Raw genomic sequence first — 26,078 nt, 5'->3', positions numbered from 1 at the left:
GGCGAATGGTGAAGTTGTATTGCTGGAGCGCAAGGCTCCATCGCAACAATCGCCCATTCGTCCCAGAGACGGTGTGCAACCAGCTGAGGGGATTGTGGTCCGTCTCCACGATGAAGTGGCGCCCGTATAGATAGGGTTGCAGACGCTGCAGGGCCCACACTATGGCCAGGCACTCCTTCTCCATCGTGGAATAGGCAACTTCCCTTGGTAACAGCTTCCTGCTCAGGTACAAGACTGGGTGCTCTTGGCTCGCAGAGTCCACCTGGCTGAGCACCGCACCGAGGCCGAAGTCACTGGCGTCGGTCTGTACTACAAACGGCCGCGTGAAGTCGGCTGCCTGTAGCACGGGCGGGCTGGACAGGGCGTCCTTTAGGGCCCGGAAGGCTGTCTCGCAGTCCATTGTCCAATCGACTGCAGAGGGCAGCTTCTTCTTGGTGAGGTCCGTCAAGGGCTTTGCCAGGCTACTATAGCATGGAACAAACCTCCTATAGTACCCAGCGGTCCCCAAGAAGGACATCACCTGCTTCTTGGTCCTGGGGGTGGGCCAGGATGCGATGGCTTCCACTTTCTCAGGCTCGGGCTTCAGTGTTCTCCCACCTACCCGGTGACCGAGGTACTGGACCTCGCTCATGGCCAGCTGACACTTTCCCGGCTTGATGGTCAAACCTGCCCGGTGGATCCGCCTGAGCACCTGTGCTAGATGCTCTAGGTGGTCCTCCCAGGTGGGACTGAAGACGGCAATGTCATCCAGGTACGCGGCCGCGTACCCTTCAAGTCCCTTGAGCAGGGTGTTGACCATCCGCTGGAAAGTGGCAGGGGCATTCCTCATCCCGAATGGCATCACCGTGGACTCGTACAGTCCAAATGGGGTAATAAAGGCAGAGCGTTCCCTGGCCTTGCGAGTCAGGGGGATCTGCCAATATCCCCGGCTCAGATCCATGATGGTCAGGTACTGAGCCCCGGCCAACTGATCGAGCAGGTCATCGATGCGTGGCATTGGGTACGCATCGGCGACCGTGACCGCATTGAGCCCCCTGTAGTCCACGCAGAACCGAGTGGTTCGGTCCTTCTTAGGGACGAGGACTACAGGCGAGGCCCAAGCGCTGTTGGATGCCTGGATCACCCCCAGCTTCAGCATCTCGTCAATCTCCTGGCGCATGTGTTGCTGCACCTCCAGGGAGACCCGATATGCTGAACGCCGGATCGGGGGATGATCCCCAGTGTCCACGTGATGGACAGCCAAGTCAGTCCTTCCGGGCTGGTTGGTAAACAACCCCCGGAAGGGGAGGAGGGTGGCCCACAGCTGGGACCGTTGGTCTTCCAAGAGCTGGTGGCCAACCTCCACATCCTCAATGGATCCGCCTGCCCTAACCTGGGCTAGCATATCCAAGAGGGTTTCCGCTTCTCCCTCCTCGGGCAGGTTGCACACGGGGAGCGCACATGCCTCCCGCTCATGATGTGCCTTCATCATGTTCACATGGAAGGGCTTCCGCCTTCCACGGGCAGGGTCCAGGGTGACCAGGTACGTTACAGGGTTGAGCTGCTGGTACACGAGGTATGGGCCTTCCCAGGCTGCCTGAAGCTTGTCCTGTGGTACGGGGACCAGTACCCACACCTCTTGACCCACTTGGTAGGTCCTCTCACAAGCGTTCTGGTCGTACCAACGCTTCTGATCGGCCTGGGCTTGAGCCATATTGTCGTGTACCAGTTGCGTCAAGGCCTGCATTTTGTCCCGGAAGCGCATGACATACTCGATAACCGACACTCCAGGGGTGGCCAAATCCCCTTCCCAAGCCTCTTTCACCAGAGCCAGGGGGCCCCGCACACGTCGCCCGTACAGGAGCTCAAACGGTGAGAATCCTGTTGAGGCCTGTGGAACCTCCCGGTAAGCAAATAACAGGTGTGGGAGATACCGCTCCCAGTCACGCCCATGGGAGTCGACCAACATCTTAAGCATCTGCTTTAAGGTGCCATTGAACCGCTCGCACAGGCCATTAGTCTGTGGATGGTACGGGCTGGCCACCAGATGTCGCACCTGGACTTGCTTACAGAGGGCCTCCATCAGCTGGGACATGAATTGGGTCCCCCGGTCAGTGAGCATTTCCTGGGGAAAACCCACTCGGGAGAAAATCTCCAGCAATGCGGTGGCCACCTTGTCAGCCCGAATGGACGACAAGGCCACTGCTTCTGGGTACCGGGTGGCATAGTCCACTACCGTCAGTATGAAGCGTTTCCCGGAGCTGCTGGGGATGGCCAGCGGGCCGACCAGATCCACAGCCACCCTCCTGAAAGGCTCATCGATGATTGGCAGAGATACCAGTGGGGCTTTGGGGCGTGGCCCCGCCTTCCCCACTCTCTGACAGGTTTCACACGAACGGCAGTAGGCAGCCACATCGGCCCCCATTTTTGGCCAGTAGAAATGCTGGTTTAACCTGGCCTTGGTCTTAGCGATCCCTAGGTGTCCGGCCATCGGAATCTCATGTGCGATCCGCAACAACTCCGTCCGGAACGGATAGGGTACCACCAACTGTCGGTCCCTGGGCCACGCCTCCGGTGAACCCTGCTGGACCGTGGCCCGGTACAGCCGTCCTTGGTCCCAGACCACTCGTTCCGGGTCCGAGTCCGAGGGAGGCTGTGCCGCCTGCTCCTTAAGAGCTTTCAGGCTGTCGTCAGCTTCTAACGCTGCCTGAAACCCCTGACTAGATGTGGCCAGAATCGACGAGACTGTCACATCTTCAGTCAGTACCCCGGGACCTGTGTCCTGGCCTCCACCTGACTCGGCTGCCACTTGGTCAGAAGGGGAAGAGCTATCGGACCTCCGGGAGGCCCCTTGGCTTCCAGCACTCCCACTGCGGGTGACAGCGGCCACAGCCGCTGCGACCGTGGGTCGTGCCTGCTCCTCCTCCGTTCCTGACCAAGTCGCCGGTTCAGGCAGACCTACCTGGCTTCCTGACACCCCGGTTGTGGGGGAACCATGCACCGAGATCTTACCTGGGAGCACTTCCGCTCCTGGACCGGCCCCAATCTCACCTGCCTGTTCCCCTCCTGCAGCAACAGAACCCCGCTGTGAAATCTCTGGGGACCCCACATTTGCTGTGGTAGCCCCCACCCCACACACTGGTCCTCCCCCTGCAGCACCCTGCTCTCTGCTTATCCCTGCAGAGGGCAACAGATCCCAGCTCACAGGCTGGTTACTTGTAGAGGCATTGTCACACCTTTCTCTGACCCCCTCCCCTCCTGTCACAGCTGCAGCTGCGTGTGTGTCTATGGTGTCTGTGCAAGCAGAAATATCAGAGTTCACTCCCTCCTCCCTTACATCATTCATAGATAACACATTAACATTGTCCGGAGGCATGTCAGTACTGGCTGAAGGTTCAGCCCTTGGTTGGGGCCCAAACTGGGAGGTTATCTGCCCCAAATCTGTCCCAAGTAGCACGTTTGCGGGGATCCGATCAGTTACCCCCACCTCCCTCACCCCTCGCCCTGCGCCCCAGTCCACATAAATGTCAGCAACAGGCAGCGCCGGGTCAGTGCCTCCAATCCCGGAGACAGCGAGGGTTTTTCCAGGGATCAAGTCTTGGGGGGACACCATCTCAGGCCGCACCAGAGTCACCTCCGAGGCGCTGTCTCGCAGTCCTATGGTCACCGACCGGCCGACGGTGACAGGTTGGAAGCTGTCCAGGGACCTACCACCACCCCCACCCACACAATACACCTTGGGCGGCCCTTGGGACGGGGACGGAGCCGGGGCCTTGGGACGCTGAGGGCACATGGCCTTGAAGTGTCCAGGTAGGTTGCACTGGTGGCACCGTCTTGGCTCTGCCACGGGCCTGGAGAGGGGAGTTGAGGGGGACACCCCCTGCAGTCTAGGGGCAGGTGGGGCAGTCGCAGAATTCATCTTACCCCCTCTCCAGGTGCTGCTGGTGGCCGCTCTCCTGGCCTCAGGGGCCCGGTTGTTGGTGTAGTCATCGGCAAGGGCAGCTGTAGCCGTGGACCCCTTTGGCTTCTGGTCTCGGATGAACTGGCGGAGATCCTCAGGGCAGTTCCACAAGAGTTGCTCCGTGATGAACAAGTCCAGGATCTCCGGTCCGGTGGAAAGCTGCAGGCCTTGGGTCCAGTGGTCGGCAGCTCGGGCAAGTGCCCGCCGGTGGTCAGCCCAGGAGTCCTTTGGTCCCTTCTGTAGGCTCCGGAACTTCTTGCGGTAGGACTCTGGAGTGAGGTTGTACTGTTGGATCAGGGCCCGCTTGATGGTGTCGTAGCCCTGATCTGCCTCAGCAGGCAAGTCCCCAAGGATATCCAGGGCCTTACCCCTTAAACGGGGGGTCAGGTATTTGGCCCACTGGTCCTTGTCCAGATGGTGCTGCAAGCAAGTCCGTTCAAAAGCAGTCAAGAAAGAGTCCAAGTCTCCATCCTTCTCCAGCACTGGGAAGTCCTCAACACGGACCTTTGGAAGTTTGGTGTCTCGAAGGTCACGTGTGGCTGATGAGGGCCGGAGCTGAGCTAGCTGCAGCTGGTAGTCACGGTCTGCCTGTCGCTCTCGCTCTCGCTCTTCACGCGCTGCCTGCCGCTCTCGCTCCGCAGCCTCACGCTCTGCGTGCCGCTCCGCAGCCTCAGCGTCACGCGCTGCCTGCCGCTCTGCCCTGCGCTCTGCCAGGAGTTCCTTGTAGCCCTTCTGGTCTCCAGCCTGGAGAAGGGCCATAGCCATTTGAAGAAGGCTATCCGAGCCTCCCAGGCTCGGTGGAATGGCACGTGGTGATCTGCGGCCCGCTGCGGAGCCTGGTGATTCACTGTCCCTTGCAGAGCGGAGGGCTGGCATCTGGCTCGTTGAGGACCCTTGGGTGAGCTGCTCCTCATCTTGTCCATAATTGCCAGCTTGTGCGCTGTCCTCTGCAGAACGGTTTTCTGGCGTCGAGCTCCTGGAGGACTCGTGGGCAACCTCCTCATTACTGCCCACAGCACCGTCCTCCCTCTCTTCGGCTCCTGCTTTAGCATTGGCCAGTTGCATAGCTCTGCTCCTGGTGCCATCAGCCATTCTTGCAGACTTTTGGTCACTGACACAGAACTGACACCTGATGCCTCCACACACCTTACAGTATCTGCACTCTGACACTCTAGTGTTGAGCTAGTCTGAAGACCCCAGCAGCCACAGCTGCTGCAGGCAGTCTTTAGTGTCTGGGAGTATGGGTCTCACACTCACACACACTATTATCTTGATCCCACCGCTATGCCACCAATATGTCACAAACCACCGGGGGGGTCACTCAGAAATCCCCCGCGCTGGCTACCAGTACGTCACAATCGGGGGGTAACAAGTGGGGGTCACCCCTCCTTTATACCTCCCGACCGACAGACAGAGCACGTGATGCGCTCTCTAGCGCCCCTCTTATAGTCAGGCCAATTATGGAATTGCCCGACCATAAGCAAGGAGGCCGCTATACTACTTATGCCGATTATTGAAGGGTCCCCGGTGAGAGTAAGGTATATATTCCCCCGACCTCCGCGGGCGGAATATATAAAATCTCCCCGAATCTCACTGGCCTCCCCACAATAATCCTTGGCACAATTCGCTGCCACCAACCGATTTACGGTAACTATTAGCCGAACACACAGACGTGGGATTCAAGATCGAGATAACAGAACAGCCCAAGATTAATTATATAATTTAATCAGCCTAAAGCACACTAGAAACTACAATATATACAATAGGGAATCTACAGAATATACATATGTCAGAGTACAGTTACAGTCAAAGCATGGGTTACAAACAGGCATACACAGTTCCAGCAGTTACCTTGTTGCGTCTGGCCACAGGGGGGCGCTGTACCCAGGTTTCTAGGATCCTTCCCACAGATGTTTCCTACACGTGCCCCCAGCGAAAAGAACACTGGAAAATGGCCGAAGTAGGGTTATCAACCTGGGCCAATCCAGGTCCCCTCCTACCTTAGTGACCTCAGAGGGAGCACTGCTCCACCCCTGGCTTGAGTTATGGACAATCCACAACATGGAATATGGGCCATAACTTTGCCTGGGAGCGTCGTAGGCGGACGCCAATGCTCTCATTGTGACAGTTATGAATTTAGCTACAGAACGAGGGGACTCATGACCTGTCTGCCAGTTCCCCATTGGCTGATATCACGCCTGGGGCATTTCCCAATGTCCTGCTCCCATAAAAAGGGTGTGCCGGCATCGTCCGCATGCGGAGACACCATTTTTATGGTTGCCATATTTATCGGAAATATGGCTTGCGAGATATGAACCATTTTTTACTGGAGTCGTTCTGTCTGGCTATTTCCAGAGTCTTGCTAATTAGATAGCAGCTCCTACTACAGGGTGACGGCAGGGAGTCATCCTGTGTCCATTGTTCCCACACCACCTCATCTCCATATCACAGGACATGGCCATGGAGGTGTAAGTGGAACACTGAGAACAAGAAGGGAGGGGGCACTGCCAGGGAGTGATGAGGGATTATGACTGGAGTCATAATTCATCTTCATATCCCGGGATTTGCCTCACAGGTGGCACACGCAACGACATCGCTAAAGCGGCCGGATGTGCGTCACAAATTCCGTGACCCCAACGAGATCACTTGAGTGATATCGTAGTGTGTAAAGCGGCCTTTAGCCACACTAACCTTCGTGGATGGACAGAGGCTGTGCTGTCCAGGACGTCTGGCTCTGACATCTCCTCTATCACCAGCACTGCCCACAAAGTGAATATCACTATGGATGGCAACAGATGCAGAGATTACAGGAGCAATTCTGGTGGAGATGTGACAATCTGTAACTGTGGGGAAATAATACTGTATAAGGTACTGTGGGGGCGATAACTGTATATGGGGGGCTGTATGGGGAGAAGGATGGCAATTGAAGGGGCAAAACAATGCACTGGGTGCTTGGCTACACAACTGAGCCATTTAACTGGCATAATTTATTTTGATTTCTGCAAGAAAGTTAGAGAAAAGTACATAACAGGCATGATATCTATAAGGAGTAAGACCGCTATATTACCATCTGATTAGTTTAAATTGAATTTTAAGATTTACAGGTTTCTTTTTTTTTTAAGAGGAAATCCATCGACAGGATTTGACACCCCAAATATTTATATGTGCATATAGCTCTTTCAAAGACAAGTCAAGCAGTACATTTACATGGCCAATCTGTTCCTCAGTTACTGAGAAATTAGTGTCTGATTTGATATGCAAGTGGCTATGATAGATCTGAAACCCCTGTCACTCCAGCTCTATTCCTTTTCTAGTGCCCCTTCCATCTGCTTGACTGACAGGCAAAGAAGTCATCACTCAAGCAGGAGGAAGCGGCGCTGGCAATAGAATTGGAGTGAAAGAAACTTCAGCTTTATCATAGCTATTTGCATGTCAATTCAAACGCTGATTTCTCGGCGATGGAAGAACAAACTGGCCATGTAAAGGTATTGCTGAGCTGGTCTTTAAAAGCGCTAAATACAAATATAAATAGTTTGGAGGAGGGGTGAAATCCTCCTGACAGATTCACTTTAAGCATGTGTACCGCCCCGCGCTCGGCTGCATCCGAGCCGCTCGGATCCGAGCTCGTTGGTGGGTAGCTTGAGCGCCTCCGGACCCGGGGTCAAGTCGCGTCTGTAAGGGTGCTGGCCCTACTTAGGGGGGTGGTAGGTAGGTAGGTGTACGGCCGGAGCTGTGTTTGAGTTCGTGACGCCACCCACGGGATGTGGTGAAGGCATACCTCCCAACTTTTGAAGAAAGGAAAGAGGGACAAAGGTCAAAATTTGACCATGCCCCTAGCCACACCCATTCGTCAGTAAGGGTCATTCATCAGACGCCCCAGACTGTTCGTTAATAGTCATAGCAGCCAGAATTTTCTTATATTTCTATGTCACTATATGACATTGCTTATTTGTGCCTATAAGGCCGTGTTCACATGTTGTATAAATTCTGTTTCTTTTTGTTTCTGCCGCTGTCTGCACCAAACTACACAAGAACTATCTTCTCTGATTGTTCCATTTTCTGCCTTTTCTCCATTATTTAATGTGTTTTTGATTCAGATGTGAATCTGCGTTTTTTAGTGTTTTTATTGTAGAGAGAGGCTTTTTCCTGCATTTTTTGAAGCCCCACGTAGAAAACCTCGAGGGGAAAAAAAACTGCAGAGTTCAGTGACGTCGTCTCGTGGAATCCACTTTACTTGGATAATTAAACACAGCGGAATAAATGTGCAAAAAAACAGCAGAAATAAATGCAGCATTTACACTACATGTGAACACGGACTAATTGTCCAAGCAAAGTGGATCAGACGTCATGAAATCTCTGCCCCTTTTATGTCTGAAGACGCCGCTGAACTGTGCAGTTTTGGTGTTTTTTTCTTTATAATCTTCAGGATTCACATCTGCACCAAACATGTATCAAATAAAGGGACAATGCATAAAAAATGCCGCAAACACGCAATAATCAGAGGAGATTGTTATTGCGCTCATGGCCCGGACACCTGCAGAAAAAATGCAGCATTTCTGATACGTGTGAACATGGCCTCAGTGATACATTTTTATTACATTTTTTATGGGTTTTAATAAAGAAAAATAATAAATTGCGCCATTTTTTCCCGCCATTTACCGATCCCCATCAATAATCTGATTGCTGCGTTGTTTCGGGTCGTTACGATTACAGGGACACCAAATATGTCCATGTTATTTGCTGATTTGTGATGTTTATTATTTTATAAAAAAGTGCAATAAAATTACATTATTCTATTTTTTTGTTATTTTTAGTAATTTTATTAAAAGAAAAAAAAAATTCTTTTCATCTCCCTCTAGAATAAAGGACACAGAAGCTGCTCTGTGCAATGGAGCTGTGTCCTGTGTAATCTGCTGTGTAAGAGGCTGCATTGTACGTTTATTCATATAAAATCCTCTGTCTGATGGTATCAATTCCTAGTGGCTCAACAGCTTGAGCAGCTAGGAAAGCCAGGAGGCTGCTGGGCACATGTTTGAAAGTTACTGGTTCAAATCCAAGTTGGTAAAAATTTTATTTTGTAATTTTGTATTTTTTCCACATTTCTTTATAGTAGTTTTATGGTTACAAATGAATCTGACTCCTTCACCTACAAAGTGATGCAGTATCTATCTATCTATCTATCTATCTATCTATCTATCTATCTATCTGTCTATCTATCCATGTATCTATCCATGTATCTATCTATCTATCTATCAAATCAAATCAAATCAAATAAGCTTTATTGGCAGGACCAAATACAAATTAGTTTTTCCAAAGCAAGTGTACACTAGGGACTGGGGCTGTGGGAATGGTGGGTGGGGACTGTAGGAAGGATGGATGGGGCACATTCAGGGTGGGGACTGTGGGGGGAACTTCTAGGATGGGGGCTATGGAAGTCCATGGCTTATGATGGGGCATATCCAGGGTGGGGACTGTAGTAACGGTGGATGGGGCATATCCAGGGTGGGGATTGGGGGGGCCACATCTGAGATGGGGGGATGTGGAAGTCCATGACTTATCATAGTTCTCTTTCTTGAAGTCTATGACATTCGCTCACATACCGCGCTGCTATCTTCACTGCGCTCTCTTCTTCTCCCAGCAGGATATATATTTTCTCTTCCTCCTTCATGGAGCTGAAATCCGGGAAAAGATGGGAGAGTCTCCTGAAGTGAGTGTCCCTCACTGCTGAGTACTTGGTGCAGTGTAGCACAAAGTGGGTTTCATCCTCCACGGCCTCCAGGTCACAGTGTTGGCACAGTCTGTCCTCCCTGGGCTTGTAGCTCTGCTTGTGTCGACCGGATTCGATGGCTAGACTGTGGGCACTGAGTCTATATCGGCTCAGGGTCCTGCGGTCTCTGGGATCCGGGAGTTTTTCCAGATATGGGGCCAGTCTGTAGTCTCTCTGTAGTCTCTGGTACGTGCTCAGTTTCTGTGAGGTGTTGATGTCGGTCCTCCAGTCACTGACATACCTCTCCTGGCCCTCATCTACAATCTTCCTGATTCTGGTTCTTGTCAGGCTGCTGTGATTGGTTATTTTGTCCAGTTGGGTTTGGGAGAGCTGTGCCAGGGGTCCTGGTTCATCTGGCCCACGTATATATATCAGAGCTTTGTGGTGATGGGAGCTTGGATTGCTACTCTGTAGGTGAGCCTGAAATGATAGTGACCTCTTCAGAGCTGCTAGGTGTAGGGGGAATCTGCCCAGCTCAGCTCGACAGGCACTGTTGGAGGTGCTTCGATGGACCTGGAGAAGGTGCTTACAGAATTCCAGGTGGAATATTTCTGTTGGGCTGGAATCCCACCTTGACCAATCTGGGTAAGTGTGAGGGCCCCAGACTTCGCTGCCATACAGGAGGATTGGGGCAATGATGGAATCGAAGATTTTTAGCCAGACCCTCACTGGTGGCTTCAGATGATACAATTTCCTTCGGATGGCATAAAAGGTTTTGCAGGCCTTGTTTTTCAGAGTCTCTATGGCTTGTTTGAAGCTCCCTGACTGGTGAATTTCCAGGCCCAAGTAGGTGTATTTGTCTGTTCCTGTTAGAGTGCAGCCGTTTACGACAAATGAAGGATACTGGTCAAATCTTCTTTTTCTCTTCTGGAACACCATGATGTTGGTTTTCTTTAGATTGATCGGTAGTGCCCATGTGGAGCTGAATTTCTCCAAAATTTGTAGGTTGTCTTGGAGACCTTTCTCGGTTGGTGACACCAGCAGTAGGTCATCTGCATAGAGCAAGAATTTCACCTGGGCGTCATGGAGTGTGAGACCTGGAGCAGTTGAAGATTCTAGAGCTATCTATCTATCCATGTATCTATCTATCTATGTATCTATCTATGTATCTATCTATCTATCCATCCATGTATCTATTCATGTATGTATCTATCTATTTATCTATCTATCCATGTATCTATCTATCTATCTATCCATGTATCTATATCTATCTATCCATGTATCTATCTATCTATCTAGTTATCCATGTATCTATCTATCTATCCATCTATCCATGTATCTATCCATGTATCTATCTATCCATGTATCTATCTATCCATGTATCTATCTATATCTATCTATCTATCTATCCATGTATCTATCCATGTATCTATCTATCCATGTATTTATCTATATCTATCTATCTATCCATGTATCTATCTATCTATCTATCTATCTATCTATCCATGTATCTATCTATCTATCTATCTATCTATCTATCTATCTATCTATCTATCTATCCATGTATCTATCTATCTATCTAGCTATCCATGTATCTATCTATCTATCCATCTATCCATGTATCTATCCATGTATCTATCTATCTATCTATCTATCTATGTATCTATCTATGTATCTATCCATGTATCTATCTATCTATCCATCTATCCATGTATCTATCCATGTATCTATCCATGTATCTATCCATGTATCTATCTATCCATGTATCTATCTATATCTATCTATCTATCCATGTATCTATCTATCTATCCATGTATCTATCTATCTAGCTATCCATGTATCTATCTATCTATCTATCTATCTATCTATCTATCTATCCATCCATGTATCTATCCATGTATCTATCTATCTATCCATGTATCTATCTATCCATCTATCTATCTATCCATGTATCTATCCATGTATCTATCTATCCATGTATCTATCTATCCATGTATCTATCTATCTATCTATCCATGTATCTATCTATCTATCTATCTATCCATGTATCTATCTATCTATCTATCTATCCATGTATCTATCTATCCATGTATCTATCTATCCATGTATCTATCTATTCATCTATCTATCTATCTATCCATGTATCTATCCATGTATCTATCCATCTATCTATCTATCTATCTATCCATGTATCTATCTATCCATGTATCTATCTATCTATCTATCTATCCATGTATCTATCTATCCATGTATCTATCTATCCATGTATCTATCTATCCATCTATCTATCTATCTATCCATGTATCTATCCATGTATCTATCCATCTATCTATCTATCTATCTATCTATCCATGTATCTATCTATCCATGTATCTATCTATCTATCTATCTATCCATGTATCTACCTGTGACAGCAAGTCGTCCAAGTGACAGCGATGAAGTCACAGGTGAGTTGCGGTCACGGGTGGAGGATCCAGCTAGCCGCGGGTAACCTGAGTGACGGCAGCGCTAATCGCGCTGCTCAATTCAGACACTCAGGGGATTAGCGGTCACCGGTGAGTCCTTCACGGGTGACCGCTAATGAGTAAGCGACACAGACAGAGTCGCGGTATGACAATGAAGTCGGGTGACATTCACCCGATTTCATTCTCAGCGCGACTCTGTCTGCTGTCAGCCGACGTAGAAACTACATTTTACATCACACATGGACATTTGACACGGACAACACACACACACGTCAGTTAAGTTTCACACGCACACACGGCCATTCCACACGCACACACGGCTAGCATACGCAGTTCACACAGATGCCACGCGGACCATAAAAACGGACACAAAAACGGGATACGGACCCGAAAAACGGACGTAACACACGTGCGTGTTTTTTCACGGATGTGTGTTTCAGGCCTTATACTGAGGTCAGTTGTCGTCCGGCAAGCTCTTTGAGCTCTTAGCAGCTATATTCATCCATAGCATGGTGGACCCTGGGTTGCACTAAAGGGGGCTTTACACGCTACGATATCGCTAATGCGAAGTCGTTGGGCTCACGGAATTTGTGACGCACATCTGGCCGCATTAGCGATGCCGTTGCGTGTGACACCTATGAGCGATTTTGCATCGTCGCAAAAACATGCAAAATCGCTCATCGGTGACATGGGGGTCCATTCTCTAATATCGTTACTGCAGCAGTAACGAAGTTGTTCCTCGTTCCTGCGGCAGCACACATCGCTCCATGTGACGCTGCAGGAACGAGGAAGCTCTCCTTACCTGCCTCCCGGCCGCAATGCGAAGGAAGGAGGTGGGCGGGATATTACTTCCCGCTCATCTCCGCCCCTCCGCTTCTATTGGGCGGCGGTTCAGTGACGCGGCTGTGACGTCGCTGTGACGCTGAACGAACCGCCCCCTTAGAAAGGAGGCGGTTCGCCGGTCACAGCGACGTCGCAGGGCGGGTAAGTATGTGTGACAGGTCTGGGCGATGTTGTGCGGCACGGGCAGCGATTTGCCCGTGTCGCACAACAGATGAGGGCGGGTACCCACGCTAGCGATAGCGGTACCGATATCGCAGCGTGTAAAGCGGCCTTTAGACTTGTATTACCATTTACTCTCTAAGCCTCTGACATTTAACATAACACCGACATACACATAGGCATCCGTGGTGGCGGTACACTAAATGTGGGCAGCAACGCAGGGGTGTAGATGACGACACAACATGTTGGTATCCATGCGGGCGAGCAGAGGAGCTTGCAGCACGCAGATGGCCATGCAAGAGGACAGGGAACCAATACACACGTGTGGGACTGCAGAGGACCTCGTGATATGTGTAGACTCATAGGAACAAGTGGGTGGCCAAAGAGGTAACGGCAGTGGCAAAACGATCATAGTTGCTGGGATCTTGACTCCAGCGCCTGTTTCAGCTGGATATGCTTGGGTCCCTGCACTGCAAAGGGCCAACTACCAATTAAGGATCTGAATGTTCACTGCTCTCCACGCCTATAATTCCACCCACCTCTTTGCACTGAACCAATGCTGAGAGGTAGGTGGGATTATGGGCGTAGGGAGCAGTGAATATTCATGTTCTTTAATAGCAGTAAATGTGAGTGCCCAGCAGCCAACTTCTTGCAGCTGCTGGGCGGTCACGTGTACAGCTAATAAAGAATATGGATATTCACTGCTCCTCATGCCCATAATCCAGGGCGTGTGGAGCAGCAAATATGCTAGCAGCTGACGGCAGTGTAAGTGGATACGCATGACAGTGACTTCATACACTGCGCCGCTTACACACTGAGGTCTGCTGCCAGCATCATAGCATCGGAGGAGGGAAGGTGAGTATAATCTTTTTTTTTTTTTTTTTACTGTGTGCGGTGTGATGGGGAATTATATGGACCATATGTATATGCAGCCAGGATGGGTACATATACCAGCATGGAGACATATACCAGGATGGGGCTATGATGGGGACATATATACCAGCATAGGTCCATGATGGGGACATATATACCAGGAAAGAACCATGGTGGGGACATATATACCAGGATGGTGTCACGATGGTGGCATATATATCATGATGGGGCATATATATCAGGATATAGCCATGATGGGGGTCATATACCAGGATTGGGGTCATGTTGGGGACATATATACCAGGATGGGCCTAAATGGTGACATATATATCAGGATGGGGCATATATATCAGGATATAGCCATCATGGGGATCATACACCAGGATGGCGTCATGATGGGGACATATACTAAGATGGGGTCATGAATCGTGATGGGGACAAATAAACCACGATAGCACCATGATGGTGGCATATATACGAGGATATAGGCATGATGGGGGTCATACACCAGGATTGGGCCATGATGGGGACATATACCATGATGGGGTCACATTTACCAGGATGGGGGACATATTTACGAGGACGTGGACCAGGATCGGGGATATTACTACACAATGAAGGGGGGCATTTGTATGTCTTTATAGTATTTAGAATGCTACAATGGCCTATAAATCTGACCAGATGCAGGGGGAGTAGGCTCAAAGATTTCTCTGGGGCACATCAGAATCTAGTTACTCCACTGGGTGACAGCATAGATCTTCCTCCTAGGCTAGGTGGGAGAGGAGAGTGCAAAGACCAGGATGATGGCGCCACACTCAGCTATTGGGCTCACCTGATTAGGTGGACCTAATAAGCCGCAGGTCAGGGTGGACACATGGACCCTGGGCGTCAAAACAGTAGGCTGCAAGGCACAATGAGGACTTGAATAACTGGCTATCCAGGACAGCAGACAACCTGGCAATGCAGGATATGTTGGAAGTTACAGAACCAAGAGGACAGATGTATGAAGATGGGAGGTCTGAATCAGACACACAGGTGTAGGTAGCGCGAATGGACTCTAATAACAGTCTGGGATGATTACAGCAGGAAATGTGTAAAAAATCAGTAGCAGATGTAAGTATTGCAAACAAAATTCAATATTATACAATACAATACAGACCCAGATAGCACAGTGCAGACCCAGATAGCATTAGGCATCCTCACGTAGTACAGCTCCCCTATATAGCACAATGCCGAGCCAGATAGCATTACACGCCCTCATATAGTATACAGCCAGCATATAGTACAATACAGACCCAGATAGCACAGAGCAGACCCAGATAGCATTAGGCATCCTCATGTAGTACACAGCCCCTATATAGCACAGTTCAGACCCAGATAGCATTAGGCACCCTCATGTAGTATACAGCCCGCATATAGCACAATACAGACCTAGATAGTACAGTGCATACCCAGATAGAATTAGGCATCCTCATGTAGTACACAGCCCCAAATAGCACAGTGCAGACCCACATAACATTAGGACCCTCATGTAGTATACAGCCCCTATATAGCACAGTGCAGACCAAGATAGCAGTAGGCACCCTCATGTAGTACACAGCCCCTATATAGCACAGTGCAGACAAAGATAGCATTAGGCATCTTCATGTAGTATACAATACATACTCACTTCTCGTTCCCCCGCTGCTCCAGTCTCTTCGGCGCGTCCACTGCTGTCGCTCTGATCTCACTGCAGGCACGCAGTGTTGACGTCACCGTCAGTGTTGACGTCACCGTGCTCCGCTGCTGAGCTTTCAGAGCACCGACAGACACAGCTGAAAGAATGATCAGTCAGCGCGCTGCTTCATCTCATCATTGCTCTCAATTGTATTGGCAACTGCAATGCCGATACAATTGAAAGCGTGATCCTTGTCGGAGGGAGGCCGGTGACAGCGCGGGCACCGGGCCCCCTTGACTAGCGGTACGCCACTCCTGCCACCGCAAGTGGGTCCCCCCGGCAGCCCAGGGACCCGCAATTTGACCAGGTTTGCCGGGTGCTGACGCCTGCCCTGGGTAATGTATCCATAAAAAAACGGATGTCTCACGGACACCACATGGACATGTGTGTGGCATCCAATTTTTTCTTGCACCCATTGACTTGCGTTATGCCTGATAGATGAGTGCAATCGCACCACGTTGTGATTTTCTTTTCAGTCTGATTTGAGCGGAGGCATAATTCGCAGATCTGTTCTGCCTCATTGAATAACATTGTCCTAGTACAATGTGATTTTTTTCTCACATTGCCCTCATCCGGTTTATACACCATTGTGAGAGTACCTTAAGTCTAAATCCTCAGCTGTAGACCGCAATGGTGTTGATGCTGCTCCACCTTTAGGCTATGTGCCCACGCTCCGGAAAATGCGCGGATTTTGCCGCGGATTTCTCGAGGAAAAGTCGCGGATTTCCCGAAAATCTGCAGCACAGCTACTCCCCAGCCATTTCTATGGCATTTTGGAAATGCTGTGTCCACGCTGCGGATTTTTCCGCAGCGGAAATCGTGTGGATTTTCGTCCGGAAAAATCTGCAACATGTCAATTATTGTTGCGGATTTTCATCCGGATTTTGGCTTTAAAATTGGGAAAAAAAAAAATCCGCACCAAAATCCGCGGCAATTCCGCGGTAAATCCACACCTTTGAAAAGGTGCGGATTTTGCGGGAAAGCTGCGGATTTTGATGCAGAAAAATCTGCAGCTACATTCTCCCGTGGACACATAGCCTTAGAATCCATGGTTTGAGTAATCAGCGCTCACCTGATTAGATGGATTCACAAAACCTAATGTCCACAGAGAAGACTAAATAAAAGTGGAAAAAAAATGAAATAGAAAAACGTAATAAAATTGTATAGATTAAAAAATGGGATCAATAAAATCTATAGCTAGTCCTGCAAAAGCCCTTGTACAACACTATCGATCAAACATTAAAAAATTATGGCTCACAAAATATGGTGACTGAACATATTTTTTGAGGAGCACATTTTATTATTTTTATAAGTAGTAGAATAAGAAAAAAAATATATAAATGTACATGCATTTGGTATCACCATAACCGTAGAACAGTTAGCACTGCAGGTCATTTTTACTGCTAAATGAATGTCTTGTAACACAGTGAGGGGTGTGGTGCTGGATGGAAGGTATATTTCTCCCAGTAAGTGCCTTTTGCAGTGGTAAGCAGCCAGGAAGGTGGTCAAACCTGGCCTGGAACTTCTCTGCAAATCCACGTTTTTGGGGGCAACGCCTGAGTTGCACAGCTGCAGGATTATGACAGCATAAATAGATAGCCAAAACTTCTCAGTGTGTGGTGTATTCAAGCTGGAGAGAGTTTGATTTTTACTTTGAAGGAAGACTGCGGTCTTGGACTGTTTGTCATCTGGGGACTGCCCTGGGAGTAGCACCTGGTGTCTACCATGGTCCCAAGTCTAACCACACCATCAGTGGTTCTAGCGAAGAGCCAGGTGGTTGCTTAGTCATGCCCCACCCACTTAAGGATAAGCCCGGGCTCTGTGGCTCAGGGGGTCTGCTCTGTCTCATGTACATAAGTTTCTGTATGTTTTTATTTTTGTAAATCAGCGTGAATAAAACACTAAGTTGGACTGAATTCTACGGGTGCGCCTCTTTACTGTGTCCCTGTCATTGCCTACCTGAGTGAATCCCTACAATCTTAAAAACAAAAACAAAATTTCAGTTTTTTTCCCAATTTCACTTTTTTGAGATTTTCCAGTTCATTACATAGTATAATGAATAGTATTACTCAAGACCCCAACTAAGAGTACTAAAAAAACCCCCAAAAAAACAAGCTCTTAGGCTATATGCGCAAGCTGCGATTTTGGTGCAGTTTTTTTGTCAGAAAGTTCTGAATTTTGACTTCCCAACAAAGTCTGAGAATTCAGATTTGCTATGCACACATCGCAGTTTATTTGTCTGCAGTTTATTTGTCAAAAACATCTGACAACAAAATGCAGCATGTTCGACTCGGGGTCGGCGGGGGATTGATCCCTGGTATCTGGCTGGATGATAGTCCCCATATAATCTAATATCAGAATCTGGCGCAAAGGGGGTAGCAGCAAGCGCTTCATACTCACCAATCACTGTCACGGCTGTCACACTAATCCCTCGGCCTCTCATGCTTCTTTCGGGGCGGCTCATTAGGCTTTTACTGTACATATTCACTGCTTCCCCCGCTCAGTGGCATCTGTGATTGATTGCAGTCAGATAGCGCACCCAGCCTGTGTGACAGCCTTTCTGATACATCCAATCGCCAACTCGGAGTGCGGGTCTATAGCGTACAGTAAAAATAAATAAATAAATAAAAAAACGGCGTGTGGTCACCTCCATTTTTGATAACCAGCCAAGATAAAGCCAGACAGCTGAGGGCTGGTATTCTCAGGCTGGAGAGACCCACGTTATTGGGAGCCCCCAAGCCTAAAATTATCAGCTTGCAGTCGCCCAGAATTGTTGTATCCATTAGATGTGGCAACCCCAGCAATTTACCCAGCTCTTCCCGATTGCCCTGTTGAGGTGGCTATCGGAGTAATAAGGAGTTAATGGCAGCCTATAGCTGCCACTAAGTCCTAGATTAGTAATGGCAGGCGTCTACCCGAGACACACTCCATCACTAATTTGTAAGTGAAATGAAATAAACATAAACACCGAAATAATTCTTTATTTGGAATAAAAGACAAAGAAAGACCCTCTTTCACCCCATTATTAACCCCCAAAACTTCCCTGTAGGTCTGACGTAATCCACATGAGATCCCATGACGGTTCAGCTCTGCTACATACAAGCCTAGTGAGACCAACAATACGTCCGATCTCTCCAGGCTCCGGGATACACTGACAAGCGGGACCCGGCTGGCAGCAGTGATGGCACTCAGTTCACCAGAGGTCATACCCGGGTTCTCACGGTATGAACTCCGGTGACCAGAGTACCGTACTCTGGTCACCGCATCCCCCTCGCCTGGCACAACAAGAACCGGGAGGCCGGGGAGGGAACAGAAGGTAAGGTGAGCATATGTGTGTGTTTGTGCGTGTTTGTATGAACTGCAAGAGCGGGTCAGAGCGCGTTGAAAATACGGAACCGGAAGTGTGTGCGGTAGTTGCTCGTACAGTAAAGATTGCTCGTAAACTGAGTTACAAATTTACAGCAAGCTTTGCTCGTATAGCAAAATGCTCGCAAACCGGGTTACTCGTAAACTGAGGTTCCACGTCTTCTATGCTGTTGCCCTTTCAAACATGTGCTATTATGTGAAGCAGACATCATAATAAATAGTCTTCTATTAAACTAGCGTGAAGTTAAAAAGTAGAGGTAAAGCCTGCAGAGGCTAAAAGTAGGGAAACATGCCCGATTGATGTCATATAATGGTTATGGTTTACACATTCCAGATTGTTCTGAAAATGTTATCTGAAAATACAGGTACTGTATACTTTAAAGTCAGCAGTCACCTCGGCTCTTGAGGAATCATTCTATGCCCATATACTTTTTAAAAAATTATTGTAGAACCATTACTGGGGCCCCTATGCTGTCCTGCCGCTGGCACACTCACCTTCCAGGCCGCCCAGCGGAAGCTTCTGTGCCTCCGGTTCCTGCCGCCAGCTCACAGGGCCATCATGCAGGTCTCCTGGGAGCGAACTTAGGACTTACCTGCGCCGGAATTAATGTTTATGATTGTGACTGGGGCCGGAAGGCCAGGCAGGCTAGGCATGCAGACAGGGGAATAAATAGCAAGACCCAACAAACATACTCCCTTCCTGTTGCACCTGTCAATCAAATAGCAGTGCAATGCTGGAACTTTACTAGCACATATTTCTGAAGTAAAACATCTAATTTCAGAACAAAAGGTATGCTTACATTCAGCATCCTAGGGCTAGTATAGCACTGGCTTTACTTCATATCTGAAAACCCTGCTGACTGGTTCCCTTTAAGGCATCTTCCCTTTATAGGATGTGCCTGGGCAGCGTGGTCTATCCTTAGAGATGCGTTGCTCGTTGTCAGGTCCCTTCTAGTTTGCTGAATTTTCATAGTGTGCATGACGCCGAGTGCCATCCTCTGACACTGCGTATTCATTAGCACGTTGGTACACCCACAAAGACATACTAACATGCTAAGGGGGCCGACTAGCCAGTGGAAGTAACACCCTGGGGACTAGTCTCCATGCTTATTAGCATACGGTAAAAGATGTTAGAAATCCTTTTTCTAAAGATCCCTTTATGCTAGTGTATACAGGGACAGTTAGGCAGGGATTAGCAATATACACCCAGAACTGCTCGTGGTCCTGGGTGCATGTAGCACCTGACAGGTTCACTTTAATGTACACAGAGCAGCATGTTACCAATAGCCCATAGTCGCACGTTACAAGTACTGCGCATGAGCACAACGGAAAGTTTAAGCACGTGAGGAAATGCCTCTCCGCTGGTTGAAATCATTGGTTGTATCACAATGCCGGCTACTTCAGTAGTAAGAGGATTGTCAGTGCTGATTGGCTATAGCGGAGTCACATGGTGACATGACAGGTCCTTGCATTTAAAATGTGTACAAGTACTTTCCTGCTTTCAAATGCTGATTTGCTAGAACGAGTCACATGGTACAGGAAAGACAGGTCCTTTAGGTGAAAACTGGAACTAGTCTGTACGGAAAGTCCGTTCCCTTCTTCAAATGAACGTAGTTGGACAAGTCATGGTGTAAGACTTGTTTAGGGTATGTGCACTAATAGTACGGCTAGGAATGTGATGGTGGGTGAAGACGTAATGGTGGGAGGGGGAGCGGATGCGTGGCAGTGGAAGAGAGACGTGCCTGTGCATATTATAACTGACTGCCATAGGGTATGGTCTGAATGTATGCGGGTTCAGTATTACAGGGACAAGAACGCACGCCTGGCAGAGCTGTCGGCTTCTTCTGAATGGATATGTATTCAGTTTAACAGGGGGACACGGTCACACACACACACACACACACGAGCACATATACACATAGCGCACATGCATGTATACACTGAATACACACACACACACACGAGCACATATACACATAGCGCACATGCATGTATACACACACAGCAGACACACACGTGAGCACAAATACACACAGCGCACATGCATGTATACACTGAATACACACAGCAGACACACGTGAGCACAAATACACACAGCGCACATGCATGTATACACTGAATACACACAGCAGACACACGTGAGCACAAATACACACAGCGCACATGCATGTATACACTGAATACACACAGCAGACACACGTGAGCACAAATACACACAGCGCACATGCATGTATACACTGAATACACACAGCAGACACACGTGAGCACAAATACACACAGCGCACATGCATGTATACACTGAATACACACAGCAGACACACGTGAGCACAAATACACACAGCGCACATGCATGTATACACTGAATACACACAGCAGACACACGTGAGCACAAATACACACAGCGCACATGCATGTATACACTGAATACACACAGCAGACAAATGTGAGCACAAATACACACAGCGCACATGCATGTATACACTGAATACACACAGCAGACAAATGTGAGCACAAATACACACAGCGCACATGCATGTATACACTGAATACACACGTGAGCACAAATACACATAGCGCACATGCATGTATACACTGGATACACACACACACACACACACACCAGACACACGTCTTCACACAGACACATACACACACACACACACACACACCAGACACACGTGAGCACATATACACACAGCGCACATGCATGTATACACTGAACAGACACACCAGACACACATATATACACACAGCACACATGCATGTATACACTGAACACAGACACACCAGACACACATATATACACACAGCACACATGCATGTATACACTGAACACACACACACACATAGCGCACATGCATGTATACACTGAACACACACACATAGCGCACATGCATGTATACACTGAACACACACACATAGCGCACATGCATGTATACACTGAACACACACACATAGCGCACATGCATGTATACACTGAACACACACACATAGCGCACATGCATGTATACACTGAACACACACAGCGCACATGCATGTATACACTGAACACACACAGCGCACATGCATGTATACACTGAACACACACACATAGCGCACATGCATGTATACACTGAACACACACACATAGCGCACATGCATGTATACACTGAACACACACACATAGCGCACATGCATGTATACACTGAACACACACACATAGCGCACATGCATGTATACACTGAACACACACAGCGCACATGCATGTATACACTGAACACACACATACACACACAGCGCACATGCATGTATACACTGAACGCAGACACACATGTGAGCACATACACACAGCGCACATGCATGTATACACTGAACACACACACAGCGCACATGCATGTATACACTGAACACACACATGCATGTATACACTGAACACACACACACACACAGCGCACATGCATGTATACACTGAACACACACAGTGCACATGCATGTATACACTGAACACACACATACACACAGCGCACATGCATGTATACACTGAACGCAGACACACGTGAGTACATACACACAGCGCACATGTATGTATACACTGAACACACACATAGCGCACATGTATGTATACACTGAACACACACATGTATACTTTGCACTGCCCTGGAAAATTCCTTTACGGTTCGTTCCCACTTGTGTATAAATCGGACAAGTGCAATCTGATAAAAAAAATATATCAGAAATGCTCTCACACCAATGTTATTCAATGAGGCAGTGCTGATCTGCATTTTTCCCCATAGCTGATTCAGGCTGAGGAAGTGATCACATCATGCGACGTATGCTCATGTAAAACGGCTGAGGCTCACCAGTGCAAGTCAATGGGTGCCAGATATTTCACTCGGCCTACACTCCTGGATGAGAATGGGACCCATTTCTTTTTATATGCCAGTGTGAGCAAAGCCTTAAGGTGAGACGTCACTTGCAGAAAACCTCCTAAATTCCCCTGAGACATGTCAGAAGCTTTGGTCATGGGGTCTTAAAGCTGAGACAGAGAAGCAGAAATGCCCGAGCCGAATGCCCCCTCTTCAGAGAGCGAAGACACTTCAAAGGCTTTTTGTTATACTCGCCTTCGGTCTAGGAGGAAAGCAGCACTCTGCTCAGCGCTTCTGCTTTTATGTGTTCGCGATCAGTGGGGGTTTCTCTACCTGATCCCCCTCTGAGTTTAGCTTCTGACATGTCTGGGGTTATCTGATAATTCCTGACTTAAGATTGACAGTTCAGACTTGCAGCATGTCCTGTTATTGGTCCGAACTGTGTGCTCTTCCAGGCTTCTAGCAGAGGCATCGCTGCTTCGGGACTGAAGCTGGTCAGATGAAATGATCCAGCCAGCTTCAGAGCGGAACAAGCAGGTTGTAGAGCAGAGAGCCAGGTTGTGCAACATGCTCCTTGCCTAGTCAATCTGCTAGCCTTAGGCTATGTGCGCACTTTGCGTTTCAGCTGCTTTTCAGGTCCGTTTTGAGCTGCAGCGTTTTCATGCCAAAAGGCATGCGTTTTGATTTTCCAGCAAAGTCAATGGTAAATGTAAATTTCTTGTCTGCACTTTGCATTTCCAAACGCTGCGTTTAATTTGCATAATTTTGGGCAAAAACCATGCGTTCAAAGAAGCAGCATGTCAATTGTTTTTGCTATTTGGGCTGCGTTTTGCTAACATTGAAGTCAATGAGAGGTTGTAAAAAGCAAGCAACATCAAAATTCCAGCGTTTTACCTGCTTTTTTGCTGCAGAAACTGTGTTTTGGACTACGTAAAAGCATTCGTTTATGTCATCAAAATAATGGAATTATATGTCCCATTACACACACACACAGTCCGACAATTAAATTTATGAAAAGTATAACTTTATTGATATTTTATCCATATTTAGTATAAAACCGCTATAATTATATTAAATATCGCTGTTTTCGTTATGATTTAATAAATTATGTGTGTATTCTTTTTTTTTTCACCTTTTTTTATAGTGTTTGTATGTTAAAACTTTATTTAGTAGTGTCTTTGTAATCAAAACGCATCTAAGTTTGAGCAACGGAAAAGCAGGTAAAAAGCGCTAAAAACGCGGCTAAAACGTGGTAAATACGCACGCATATTTATCACGTTTTGATGGTCAAAAGCAACTTTGGCAAAAGCAATTTGTGCCAAAACATGCGTTTTGAACTGCAACTAGGACAACGCAAAGTGCGGACATAGCCTAAAACTGTGCAGTGGTCTCTTAATTTTTGCCAGAGCTGTATATGCTACTTCTTGAATAGTACTACTTCTTTAGTTATGGCAGAAGGTGTGCATTCTGGGTCACATGCTTGACCTGACTTTAAAAAGAAGGCCTGTTCCCGTAAAAAATCTTTTATTTTTTCACAGCCTAAAGCTGCATCATTGTGTTTTTTTTTCCATTTCCTAAAGATTTTTTACTTATTAATATTCCAAATTTTCTTCACGCAATTAATGGGTTCCATTTGCTTAACTACGTAACAACTGCGGGCGGTAAAATTACATCCTAGTGGTCATAGTGATAATCTCCGCGGGCTGATTCAAGCAGCCTGTGGCGATCAGCGCACATGTCAGTTGATTTGTACAGCTGACGTGTGCCTGCTAGGCACGAGTGGAATCACGTTCCACCTGTGCCTTTTAACCCCTTAAATGGTGCTGTCAATATGTGACAGCGCCATTATAATCGCAATCGCGCTAAAACTTTACTTACAGGCCGATACCGGAAGTCACGTGACGTGATCACGTGGATCCGGTGGTTGTCATGGTAGCACAGGGTCATGTGATGACTGCTGTAGCTCACATGACTCAGGTCCTGCAAGAAACAACTGAGGACTGGCTGTTAAAAGAGATGATCATTTCTCCCGGTCTGAGCGGTGCTGCTCTGATCGGGAGAAATGAATGAGCGATCAGACAGCTGATCGTTATAGCCCCCTAGGGGGACTAGTAAAATAAAAAAAAAGTTTTGAAAAATTAAAAAAAATAAACCTAATAGTTCAAATCACCCCCCCTTTAACCCCATTGAAAATTAAAGGGATAAAAAAAAAATAAAAAAAATATACACATATTTGGTATTGCCGCATTCAGAAATGCTCGATCTATCAAAATATAAAATCAATTAATCTGATCGGTAAATGGCGTGGCAGCAAACAAATTCCAAACGCCAAAATTAACTTTTTTGGTCGCTGCAAATTTTGCGCAAAATGCAAAAACAGGCAATCAAAATATAGCATCTGCACAAAAATGGTATTGTTAAAAATGTCATCTCGAGACACAAGAAATAAGCTGTCACTGAGCCCCATATCCTGATAAATGAGAACACTACGTTTTTTTTTTTAACCCCTTGGATAAAAGTAAGGGTAAGTTCACACAGTGCGTTTTTCGCTGCGTTTTTGCGCGTTTTTCGGGTGCGTTTTTGCTCAGAAAATGCTGTGACATTGCTTCCCCAGCAAAGTCTGAGTTTTCATTTTTGCTGTCTGCACACAGCGTTTTTTTGGTTTTTTTTTAGCTGCGTTTTTGTGGTGCCCACAAAAACGCAGCATGTCAATTATTTTTGCGTTTTTCACTGCGTTTTCCACCCATTGAGTTCAATGAGATGTTCAAAAATGCAATGAAAACAGCAAATTGCAAATATAGCTGCGTTTTAGTGCGTTTTTATTACTGAAAACGCAGCTATAAACGCAGGGGGTGGGTAGTAAAGTGACATGTACAGGAAGAGGATTCCTTCTGTCAGTAAACACAGAAGCGTGAATCCTCCCAGTACCGCCACCGCTGCTTCCATTTCCCGCCCGGTGCCATGTCAGCTCCCGTGCAGGAGGTGGAAGCGGCTGCTAAATCAAAAGTGAACAGTAGAAAAATGTCATACTCACCTGTCTGCAGACTCCCGGTGCCATGCTCCCAGCTCCTCTTCCTGATACCGCCGCCCCCGCTCTGGCTGTGTGCCGGCTCCCAGGCACGTCCGATAGCTGCATGACCTGGACGTGAGGACCTGGCGGTGA

At 47.8% G+C, this 26,078-nt stretch overlaps 2 protein-coding genes across 3 annotated transcripts in view; one reads left to right on the top strand and one right to left on the bottom strand.

Annotated features, from left to right (window-relative positions):
* MLLT3 (MLLT3 super elongation complex subunit) overlaps positions 1-26,078 on the bottom strand; it is a 485,346-nt gene that overhangs the window by 457,135 nt on the left and 2,133 nt on the right. The gene's annotated exons all lie outside the window — the stretch shown is intronic.
* FOCAD (focadhesin) overlaps positions 20,614-26,078 on the top strand; it is a 334,145-nt gene continuing 328,680 nt past the window's right edge. Inside the window, exon 1 of one of the 2 annotated variants that reach the window (XM_075316251.1) lies at positions 20,614-20,700. The gene's annotated coding sequence lies outside the window, so the exon portion shown is untranslated. Of the gene's footprint in view, positions 20,717-26,078 lie in introns of both variants that reach the window. The other variant, XM_075316242.1, reaches the window with a different exon arrangement.

Source organism: Anomaloglossus baeobatrachus, chromosome 1 (genome assembly GCF_048569485.1).
Source record: "Anomaloglossus baeobatrachus isolate aAnoBae1 chromosome 1, aAnoBae1.hap1, whole genome shotgun sequence".
NCBI lineage: Eukaryota > Metazoa > Chordata > Amphibia > Anura > Aromobatidae > Anomaloglossus > Anomaloglossus baeobatrachus.
This window is presented reverse-complemented; position numbering and strand designations above follow the sequence as displayed.